Here is a 12,436-nt window from a genome sequence, read left to right as displayed (position 1 = left end):
ATGCATGTCATTAAAACCACATAAAGCATTAATTCAATGGCTCATGAGAAATACATAATAACAGATATATGAAGCATTCAGAGAAATACACCTAATTTTCTAGGTAGTAAAACCATGGCAGCAACTGATTATCATTTCCCCAACAAAAAGAAATGTTAATTCCATGCTGAAAAGAGAAGAAAAGAAACACAACTTTTCAGCTGTATAGGCTTCTTCAGAAAAAGGCTCCACAGCTGAAACATTTTTTCTTTTCTTCTCTTTTCAGCATGGAATAAACCTTCACCTGTTCCTTTGCAACCCACACACACTGACATACCTACTTAAACTACTAAAAGAGAAATGTTAAATGTATTTTATTTAAAAGATAATTTGGCAGTTTCTTCTTTTTTTCTAGGCTATAACATTATAAATCTTTCAACTTCAAGATGTCACATAACATGATTAAAAAATCAATTGTCAATTGTAAAATCCACACAACGATATAATTTAGTGAATAGTGCATTGTATCCATTATTATTCATTAGCAGAAGTTTAGGTAGTATGTAGCCTTATTGATGGTGATACTATTGAGATGAAACCTCTTTTGTGTGCTTGGGGGGTGACCTGACACTAGGGAAGAAAGAGCTTCCTGCTAGGAGAGAGACTCCCATTCCCTGAAGATCCATTGGCCCACTGGGGGTCTGTTCTTCCATATCTTCTCTTGTATCCATGGGTGCTAAGTGAACATTGCACAATCACAGCTTCTGGGCAACAGCAGAAACATCCAGCTGCACCAACACTGTCTCGCACAAACATACACGTTTACACTCACACACATGACCAAGGCCACCAGGGACATGTGAACACAAGGGGACTCATGACAAAAGTCCTCTTGAGGTCTTCAAGTCCAGGACATGATGGTCACATTATGATGAAGTAAAAGAAATCTGGATATCCTGTGTGGATCTGTAAAACAGGGAGAAAATAGAATGAATATACTAATTTTTATTGAAATGCTTAAGAAATCAAAAGGTACTCATATTAAAACTAAAAATCACATCAAAAACTAAGATCACATCAAATACAATGCTAATATTATGATCATCCCAACTCCCCCCATGAATTCGGGAAGCATGCTATTCAGTTGTATGGGAACATCACTCATCTACCACAAATTCTGTAGAATGAAGTCCTTTAGACCTGATTTGGTCAAGAGTGTTAGTGTTAAACGCAGCTGTAATGCCATAAAGTGATATGTTGACAAAAAGTGGTACTGTACACATACCAATCTGTGACAAATGTAACATCACAGTTTTAGGGTAGAAAATATTAGTAGATCTGTATTAAAGCAGTAAACACCAACAGTAAACACAAGTTTCATGTTTGAATAAAATGTTAAATTACTTTTTGTCATACTGAAAAGACTTTATGGCATGAAAATTATAGCTGTTGTGTGCTCAGGCCTTGACATTTGGGACAGTGATCTGGAAGTGTTGTATGAGGTTTAAAATTTACAGAAGGGAGTGTGCAGAAACACTGGCTCTGTCACACCTGCTGGAAGAGAGCCCTCATGTCATCACATCATGACTTGGTACTGTAGGTGGTGAAGTCTGATAAGAGCAACCTTTGTCACTGCAGCCCTGTTCAAGCACAAACTGGAAAGCAATAAAAGGTACATGGATTGCTTGGGTGTATGGGGAAAAAGTACTAAATTGAAATCCAAGGAAGCTAGGTTTTAGAATTCATCAGTAAGACCTTGGAATATTGTGTTCACTTCTGATCAGCATATCAGAAAAAAAAAATATTTAAGCCTTAGAAAGCTGGTGAAAGAAGAAAAAGAAGGATAATTCCCGGTCCTGGGAAAGTGTCTTACTCAAGCTCTGGTATCTTTTAACCAACTGCTGGGAATAAATTCAGATTTGCTTAGCTCCTGAACTTTGAAATGATTTCCTCTGTGGCATTACGCGGGGGCGTGTCCAGTGTGGAGTGCCTCGCTTTTGACGTCAGAGCTGTTCTGGCTTTTTGAGGATGAGCCGCAGGTGTGAGGGCTCTATGAAGGCACACTGGACCCCCCCTCCCCCTCCCTCAAGGAACGAACAGAGCAGCCCCCGGAAGGGGAGCATCTTTTCACCAGCAGTCCCGGAGGGGACTGTACCCGCGTAAAGCCGGTGATCTTTTTCTTTTCGTTTCCTTTTGGCCTGTCCCGTCACGTATTTTCACCGGGGCAGGCAGACACTTTCTCACGCACTGAGTTTTTTTATTTTGTTGTTGGCCTTACGCACCCTGGTCTACCAGACGGGCCCCGTTGAAGTCCAGTCTGGTCACTGCTGTGCTAAGCGGCTTCTTTTCCCCAGACTGGACCCCATTCCATAGCCCAAGCCCAGCCTGGATATCGCGAGGCACAGCGGCACATATTTCTTTGCTTTTTGCTGGATTTTTTCTCACCCTTTTAGTGTTGTTTTCGGTTCCTGCTAACCTGCTGTTTCTCAAATAGTGGTGCAGAACATGAAATCCTAAAAAAATAAAAATGACAATTGATAAACATACAAAAGCATTGTTTTAATACATTTCACGAATATATTTAGTTATTTTTGGTCTTTGTGCAAATACCATGATATTTAGGCTTTTTTTTAGTGAACACTTTGGATTAATCTAATGTTTTAATTAAAATTTAACCAAGATTTTGGTGAGCAGTTTGGCATTTTGGTGGAACCAGTAAATAGTTTGTAAAGGTATACTTACTAGAAGAGAACAGGCAGCAGTCATTACAGCTTTTATTTTGATATCAGGGTCTCTTGGAAATTCCACTTTATAGTTACATGCAGTGGTGAACATTTATTGAATACAGCCTGCCAATCCTGCCAACTGTTCAAGATCATTTCACAGATCTCACCTGCAGTGCAATAAAAAATGAGTACTGTTGATATATCGTTCTTACATCAACATGAACTCTGTCTCTTGAAGACAGCAGGGATACCAGCAGCTCTTAAATCTTAAAGGGCGGCTCACAGTTATAATATTAATAATTAATAATAATTGCTTACACTCATATAGCGCTTTTCTGGACATTCCACTCAAAGCGCTTTACAGGTAATTGGGACTCCCCTCCACCACCACCAATGTGCAGCATCCACCTGGATGTAGTTATAACCAGTTATAACCTCCTGACCAATATAATTATGAATCTTTATGGTAAAGGAACTGAAGGTCCCAAAGAAGTACAGTACTTGTTCAAACAGTTGTTCTCTTCAATTGCATAAAGAAAAGTGGTTGGTCAAGGCCATTCTTAATCTCATATTGGTTGTTAGGGTTGCAGCCAGAAAGAACTAAGAAATGTAAAAAAAATAACTTAAAAACACCTTTTAAGAATTTGCATTACAAATATAAATATATGAATGTATTGTTAACCATTTATCAACATAATGATCCTTTACAGCTCTCTGTAGACCTGTAACATGAATAAATCCTTCAAAAGCCAAATTTTGTGCATTGTGTAGGTTAAACCTTCTTACAGTATCTCTTTGCAATCGTAAAACACTGCTCTAGTGTATAATACCCCCCACAGTATTGTTTCAAGTTTCAAGGTGTCAGCAATGACACATGAGGAGTCTAAGTGTTTCTCACTGTCAATGGAATGGTTGTGCCTGGAGTTCCGCATATTCAGTTCAACTGTTTCAATGGCATCCCCTTTCAACCAAAAACCATTTGTCCATGTATCCTGTTATCTATTATCTAATGCAAATGTTTAGAATTCTTGTTGCTACTTTACAAACATCTTTGTAATGTGGAAGGAATATTTTTACTGTATTATACCAGTATGCCACCATGGAGCAGTGGCTCTGTGGCTAAGGATCTGTGACTGGAAGGTTGCCAGTTCAAATCCTGCAGCTGGCAGAGGAATCCTACTCTGTTGGGCCCCTGAGCAGGGCACTTAACCCCAACTGCTCCAGGGGTAATGCACAATGGCTGACCCTGTGCTCTGACCCCAAGCTTCTCTACCTGTCTGTGTCTCATGGAGAGCAAGCTGGGGTATGTGAAAAAAACAAATTCCTAATGCAAGAAATTGTATAGGGCTAATAAAGTAACATTATTATTATGCTGTGATCATGTTGGTTAGGAAAGTGAGTTTGTTTAGAAATTATAAGTGTAAATAGAAGTTTTAAAATAAACAGGATGCAAATGTAGAACATGTTTAATTTAACATGTCCTGCAGCAGGTTAAAAAAGGTTATGTTGCTATTCTTACTTAACTGGACACACTTAAATCCTGCTTTACTAAACTGAAAATCAACATGGTCAAAACAGGTATTCGGTTAACTTAGTAATATTGCTTTGTGAAACAGTCCCCTGGACATCTTACTTTGAGAAGACCAGAATCTTGTTAATAGTGATGCTTACAACATAATTTTAACTTTTACCTTCAAGAAGCTCCACTTTCTGAAAAATGTGCAATTGGTCAAGCCAGTTGTTTTAAGAACAAACACCCATGCTGGTTAATATATTAGGCAGGAAAATGCAGACATTTTTCTTCTCAAATTAAAAGAACACAACACAAATAATAACACATAAGAACAAGTAAATTTAACATGCACAACCAAGAAGTCGTTGGGCAATGAAAAGGACACCATGCACTGGGTTGGTAATTTGACACTAATGGAGAGATCAAAGTTATTTATTTTTTTTAAATCTGGATATGTGTACAAAGCTTTTTCCAATCCTATCAAAAGAAATATTTGACTAACTGTATGTCAAAAGGAGAGTCCCTGGACAGATAAAAGTGCAGGAAATTGTACTTTTAAATGAATATAAATTAGAATCACTAGTTCGGTGTAGAGAAGATTGAAATTGCAGTTTTGGGTTACTGAGAAATACACTGGGAAGTGATTTTGTAACATACAAGAGGAGAAAAAAAGCAATGACAAAGACAAATAAAAACAACAATAACGTAGGAATGCAGTATTGTGGTTACCTGATACAAGCACTCCAGGCCAGGAGGACAGCCCTCAAGCCTGGGGGGAGCTGGCATTACCAGTGCAGCGGGCTTGGTTATGTGTCCTTGGGCTGGAGAGTTAATGAAAACAGAAGGAAAACAAAAATAAGTCTTTAATACAATTTCAAGTTACCAATACTTTGCTGCTTATTATAAAGACACACTGCCATAGAACGTAAGAAAAAGACACAAGACAGATAGGCCACTGAATAAGGTTATTGCAACTCTCCCATTTTTATACTACTCACTCAGTAACCTGCGTCAAAGTGTAGCTGTCAAGTTTACCAACATTGTTTTTCTTTAAGGTTTTGGATTACTTTCAGCCCTAGAGATTCACCGTCATAAAACGTCAAATTAAAAGCACAATGTTTTACACATCTAACACCAAACTCATTCAAGGCCCCTCAGGACAATTCACTCGGACGACAACCTTATTTGCTGTATCTCTTGCGGTAAACACCCAGCCATCTACATTGGGGAAACAGGAAGGAGACTCAGAGACCACTTCAGAGAACATGTAAGGGCTGTGAAGATTAAGGATTTCTCCAAGCCCATAGTTTCTCATTTCAACTCTGACGGCCATGATCACACTGATCTCTCTGTTTCGGTTTCTTAACTCTTATAGCAGAAAGACATCAGAAACTAAAATTATCCTGAAACTTGGCTCATACCTTCCCCCTTCTCTCAACAACAGACTTGTTTTCTTCTAATTCTCTCTATTCATTTGTAGGTTTCGTTTCACACCTCTCCTCACCTCTTTTAACCTCGCACCACTTGATTGGCCACTCTGCCTCTCCCCTGCTCCCGCCTCCTCCTCTCCCCTGGCTTTTGTTTTCCCACACTATATTATCTTTGCTGACTGTCCTCTCTTTCTTACATCTGAAGGAGGCTCCACAGCCAAAACATTGTGTTTTCTTTCTTCTCTTTCCAGCATGGAATAAACCTATTATTTGTTCCATTTTATGTATGACTTCATTCTCAGGGCTTAAATTGAATCTTTCCAGTCACTTTGATATGAGATGGGGTTACAGAGATTCTCGTATTACAGAGATTCCTGTATAGAATGCAGCCTAGGACAACATTTTTTTCTCTAATGAAATATTAAGCACACAACCTAAACGATTGTAAACTGGCATACAGAATGGAATTATGTACTGTAATATCATGCCAGTGGTTCAGCATGCCTTGTCCATTGCAAACTGCTCTGCAATCAGTCTCCATTGATTGGCACCTGCAGTATGTATACTTCTGGTGTATACGGTTGTGATTGTGCTAAAGAGCATCAGACTGCTCCTCATCTATGATGTTCTTTTGGTGTTCGGTTTTCTCAGGTCCTGGTTTCTGTGTTCCCTGCTCTACCTGACCCCTGTTTCCCTGGACTCTTGGTTCCTATTTGTTATGAGTCTTTCTCGTGTGGTTTGTTTCCCTGATCTCCCAGGTTTATTTTTGTTGTGTGTGCTTTTTTATGTGTTTAGTCTGTTTTTTTGTCTCGCTCCCCTGGAGCCCTGCCAGGCCCCCCCTTTCTCTACTCAAAGGTTTTTACACTGGAGGAGGGGGTAGCTCTCAGCCATGGACTCCCAGAGGTTTCCTTTTAGTTAAATTAGGTTTTTCCCCCAGTGAAGGGGGCTAGAGGGCACTCCTACTCTGTCCGGTTCCGTTTTCCCTGTGCTTTGCTTGTCCTTCTGGTGTGTCTTTTTGTGGGGCTATATATTTCTTGGTCACCCTTTCCTCCTCGCTCAGCATTGAGGGAACGGATGTCTTGAGACACTTCTAGCACCAGGTCATGTCCTCTGCGTCCTGAGGGCATAGGTTTCTACCCGACATCGTCTGACCTCCGGAGCCCAGGCTAACCCCCATTTTGCCACTACGCATAGGGTCTTTTCTTGCTCTCCTGGCCAATCCATGGCATGATCTTTCGGACATCCGTGACAGTTACTGTTAATATTCAGGGATGCCTGGGTGTCTGAGATACTTTCAAATCAAATTTACAGTATTTGCTTTCATTTTCAAAACATTATATGAGAGTATAAAGCAAAACTGCACTTTCCCGGCTGGAAAGATGCATTTTCTTCTTTAAAGCACTTTCAAACATAGCTCCTTTTTCCTTTTCCTTCTTTTTTATGAGCTCCACATTTGGGTATTGTTCTTTATTTCACTTTTGTTATGCTTTGAAAACTAATAAAAACAAGACGTCATTGCCAGCAATAGGCAGAACTGATCTTTATGTAAAAATGTTGCACTTGCCTGGCATTAGTGAGAGCTCCTGTAATGGTATTTGTTGTGGTGAGCCTGTAATGATAGCTGTATTCATTTTAATAGTATTCAAAATGGGAATTCTTACTCAAACTTTTAATGTATAAGAAAGAACTGATAAACCTTGTAAAATACAATAATAATTGAGTCACTGTTTTTGAAGACCAGAAAAATACCTCTAAAATAAATAAAACAGTTGTAAAAATAAAATAATTTCTACCATTTCTGTTCAAACTCTTCTAAGAGACTATAGAGACTTATCTACAAAGATAAAGATCAAAATTAGCTATGTAGAGAAGAACCGGTTCCTCTGGTACAAGGAGACTGTCAATAAGGTTATATTTTTGGTTTTCTTCCAAAACTAAGTCTAAGAATTCTTGTAAAGACCTTGGTGCAACACGGGTGATTAAATTTCCTGAAACCCTACAGTATAAAAGGGCTCTTCATGCCATCACAATAAAGTCATCACATAGAGTGTCATACAGGAAAATGCCCAAGAATCTGAACACAATTTTTGCTATACTTTAAAACCACAATTATGATGATTTTGAGTATTGAGTTACTCTCTATAATTTCAAGATAGTTCTTGAATTTTTCCAGTTTAATTTTTGTTTTGTTTTTTTACTTGGGGAAAGAGTTAGTAGCTCTAAGCCAAACGCAAATGTGAAATTAATAACTTCAAACCTCTGTTTTTCAATGTTGTGCTAGCAAATTTATGCAAATCATTAGAAATTTCCTGAAATTTAAGAATTTCCTGTATTCTTTTTTATTTTTCTTATCAGAATCAGCCATTGGACAGCTCAAATAATTCTCCTGGAAACAAAACCTTGGAAATTACACCTGTACATATTAAATCTTGGGTGTCATCCCTCTGTTTCTATCTGTATACTGGAATATTATATATGTTCACTAGAATGAGCATTATAATAGTCATATATTAGTTTTTACAAAATATATATATCAGACTTTCAATTAATTAATTTTATTCATATTGTTATCCAAAATATTTTAGATTTAGTTCAGGTGGGTAGCTGCATCAGCATGCGTAGGCTGCAAAGGAACAAGTAATAGGTTTATTCCATGCTGAACACCCTCACACCTGAAGAAGGCTCTACAGTTGAAACATTGTGTTTTCTTTCTTCTCTTTCCAGCATGGAATAAACCTATTACTTGTTCCATTTTTAGATTTAGATTAAAATAATATTTCTTTAATTGACTTATGTTTCACTGGGACAAAAATAGCTTTACAGGATTAGGTGAAGGGCTGTCAGAACATTTCTCAAATAGCTTTTTTTCATAAAGCAATAACCCTAAAGTAATGTAGCATACATGAAACAATATGCATGGTATTAAAGAAACAAAAACATGCTTTACTCTTAATAATCACATAATATGGATTACAGCTATTAGGAAATCACTCAATGTGATGATATACAAAATTGTCTTTTTTAGTGTACAGGATCAGAGATGAAATGGAGACTTTTAAAATATGAATTTAGACAAATATTTTGCAAAAGAAGGCCATCCTTTAGTTTCAACTTGACAACTAGGCATAAGGTAGAATAAGTATTTAAAATTGAGCTAATAAGCTAATTCAGCTAATAGCTATTTCAGCTAATACACATCTAAAGATGCTTTCTGCTTGAACCTGTTCCTAGAGCACATTTAAAGAATTTTTATGTGCTCCACACTTTAATAAAAGTGATGTGCACTCAATTTTATACAAAACTTATTTAAAACTAAAGTATAAAACTTTATCCTAGTTTTAGTATAAAGATTATACAATAAATTACAATCAATTCCCACATTGATTTGTGCTGTAAAAACACATGGGTAGATAAGTAGTGTAGATCATTTTTATAAATCTGCTTATGTCTGATTATTATCGGATAAATTACTTTGCTTTCATAAAGAACGAATAGTCTTCCAAGAATTCAATGACACCTTTGTAGGGCCACAGCATCACCATCCCTCTGGAGGGCTGTTTCTCTACAGTATTACGTCGTATTGAGCACATGGAAAAAGAAAATCTCAAAATACCAGTCTTTTAATCCTCTCCAAGCATAAGGAATAATTGAGAGTGAAAATAGATTTAAATAAGAATGTGTCTGACGGAATAAATCTCACAATAAATTTAAGACAAGAAAGCTTTCAATTTGGAGACAAGACACACAGCTCATTTTCATATGGAAACTGACAATACATATGGAGAGGTATGCAAACTCAATTATCAGAACAAAAAAAATTAATAGTACATCTATGTAGCTTAAATTAATCATAACATGAAAGCAATTTAGATAACATAAAAACTTAATAGTATGGAAATAGTATGGAAATTCTAACTAGAGACTAAGCAGATTTACTAGATTTCCCTTTGACCTCTGCAGACACACGTTAATTCTTCAAACAATATTATCTTTTCTTTTTGCTGAAATTGGATATTAGTTTTCCAAATCCTACAATCAACCCTTCTTCCCATCTCTCTACATCGGCTTCCGGTTCATGTCCTACCTCAGATTCAAAACCCTGGTATTAGCCTTCCAAAGGGACTACACCAGCACACCTCCAGTACACTGTTCCTGCAAGGGCACTGTGATCCAGTGTCTCAGTGTTACTGACAATGCCATTTGTGAGGGGCCACAAGTCCCAGGTCCATTTGTTCTCTATGCTGGCCCTCAGATGGCACAATGACTTACCACCTACAGTCAGAACCATAGATTCAAACCTCATTTCTTTAGGATGTGGCCCAGAGCCCAGTGACTAACCCTCAATTACTGTCCTTTTTCGTATCTTACTACTTAATTTCTGTCAAAGAGCGCTGAAATACCTTAACAGCACTTAATTAATACAGTGCTTGCACCCTTGTAATTTGTTCACCCCAGTTTTGTCCTGTTTGCAGTACTGCTTCCATTCTCTCCTTATTTCTCTGCTGAATCAGTCTGCCTTTCAAGCCTTCACTTTACCCTGAACAGTATCTTCAGCTTCAAGCCTTCTTTACACCCTGTGCAGTAGTTTCACCTTCAAGCCTTCACTTCATCCAGAGCAGCACCTTCAGCATCAAGCCTTGGCGTTTCCCAGCACAGCAGCCTCGACTTCAAGCCTACGCCTTGCCCTGCACAGCAGTTACTGTCTCAGTCTGCACTCCGCTCTGCACTCCAGTTTGCACGCCAGCTCTTGGCCTTCATCTTAGAACCCTGGATTCTTCCTTCTGGCCTCCCTGTCTTGTGGTTTCATCCCCTGTCAGGAGGCAGTCTTCCTTGTCCAGGACCCCAGGGCTTCCTCCGTGCAGTCATTTTCCCTCATTCCAGCAGCCCTGTTTCAGTTCTATTGAGATTCCTGCCCTTGCCGTTTGGCTTTTTCTCCAGCTGTCCTCTTTCCTGCTGCCTTTCTGGCTTCCCTGTGGGGCCGCATTTTCTCCTCGCCTTTGGGGCATTTTCCTCTCTCTCACCTTTTATTTTTCTGGCTGTCTGGATCACTTACTGTATACTTTTCACTGTTTTCTTCTTTTTTTTCCTTTTTCACCTTCCAGTGTCTAAGCTAGAGGCTACTCTCTTTTCTTCCTAGGGAGCCAGGTGTCCAGTTCCTTCCAATATCACTCTGTAAGCCTGAACTCCAGAGGATTCCTTGCTCACGGGCTCTGACTGGGATCATTCCCTGGAGCTGTGCTGAACCAGGGTTCCCAGTACTGTGAGGGGCCTAAAGACAGGGTTCCTTTTACACCTGTTCCTAGCAGACGTCTCCCAGGGTATATCCAAAGGGAGCTGCCTGGGTTCCTGACTCCATTCACACCTGGGCGCTTCCCATTGACGTGAGATTCCTGGGAGGCCAAGCTGACAGTTCTTGCCTGGCCTGGCTTCAGAGGAGACCCTCACTAAGGTGTTCACCCTGTATAACCAGCTCCTGGATCACTGAGTGGGAGTTTCCTGCATCACCATTAGTCAGTGAGACATGTCCTTTCAGGGAAGGCTTTGGGGAATAGCACAGCTGTGCTTCCTGGGGACTCTTACACAAGGTTGGATTCTCCAGTGCTTTAGACAGAGAATCCACAGTGTCTATTCAGCTATACATTTTGCATGTTCTGACTGTGGCTTTGGAAAATACCTGTCTACTCATCATTGTTTTGCCTGGTTTCCTTGCCTGCTTTTGGGTTCACCTCATGACCCATGGACTGCTGCTTACTTTGGATTGAAGAGCGACATACTGTATTACACAAACGCCTGAACTACAATTTCATAGTTGGAATTGCCATGCTGACGCCTGCTCAACCTCACTGAGCTCACTGTGTCAGGTCTGGGTCTACACTTTTGAACCTTCTTCACCTCATGTGGCTATGAACCATCCTCCTCCTTATCTCCTTATCTGTGCTGTTGGCCTCCAACAATCGTGCTGATGTTTTTTTGCAGCTCAGTTTGCATTGTACAGTATGTGGACTCCGCCCAACAATCCCAGCTGGAGTCCAAGTTGGTATGGTGTTGGCACCCATACCCCCCCCTTCACATCTTCACCTTTCCTCTTGCTCTCTGCTCTCTCGTCCTGTGTTCTGGATACCTGCCAGTGGGAGAAATGTCTGGCAGCCTCTTTGCTTCAACCTTCATGCTCATAATTCTGCATTGATCTTTACACTTCAGGTTATAAACTGCTTTGTTGTGTAATGTGCATTGGCAGTACTAATTTTACTACTGCATAGTTTAAAGTTAGGAAATTTATGATAAAATTATATAGTGTGTTAGCTAGAATATTATTTTAAATTTTGGTCACCATGTTCCAAAAATACATTTACAGTCCTGAGGAGTGTTCAAGGATGAGATTAATTTATACTTTAAAAATTGTTAAATACATGCGGGTTAAAAGCACTTAATCTGTTTAGTCTCAGCTACAGTATAGAATATTAAGAGATACTTTTCAAATCTCAAAAGATATTGATGAAGTTACATCAGGATGCTATAACTAATTTGGAAAAACCTGCAAAATGAAACACAGCTGATCTGAATGAGTAAATACTACTCAGAGGGAGTGGAATTTCATAGGAGAGAACGAAGTTATCAGGGTGGACTACGCTATGAGCTTGTCTACTGAGAAGTAGCCACTCCTCCGGGCTAATTAAGAGGCTTACAAGACTAGAGGTGAAGGTAAGGATGTCAGAATGTGTGCAGATTGCAGGCTGTAAGGAAAGGAAGAATGATAGAGGTGGATTGATCTGGTTTACAGGCCTCTT

At 39.2% G+C, this 12,436-nt stretch overlaps 1 long non-coding RNA gene across 1 annotated transcript; it reads right to left on the bottom strand.

Annotated features, from left to right (window-relative positions):
* Window positions 1–279: 279 nt before the first annotated feature.
* Window positions 280–5,008, bottom strand: LOC107079140 (uncharacterized). The gene is made up of 4 exons (XR_001480100.2): window positions 4,948–5,008; window positions 2,722–2,872; window positions 2,425–2,492; window positions 280–945 (listed from the first exon to the last, which is right to left on the bottom strand). It is a non-coding gene; the product is annotated as an uncharacterized lncRNA (long non-coding RNA).
* Between the last annotated feature and the right edge of the window lie 7,428 nt (window positions 5,009–12,436).

The sequence above is a fragment of the Lepisosteus oculatus genome, chromosome 13 (assembly GCF_040954835.1).
Source record: "Lepisosteus oculatus isolate fLepOcu1 chromosome 13, fLepOcu1.hap2, whole genome shotgun sequence".
NCBI lineage: Eukaryota > Metazoa > Chordata > Actinopteri > Semionotiformes > Lepisosteidae > Lepisosteus > Lepisosteus oculatus.
This window is presented reverse-complemented; position numbering and strand designations above follow the sequence as displayed.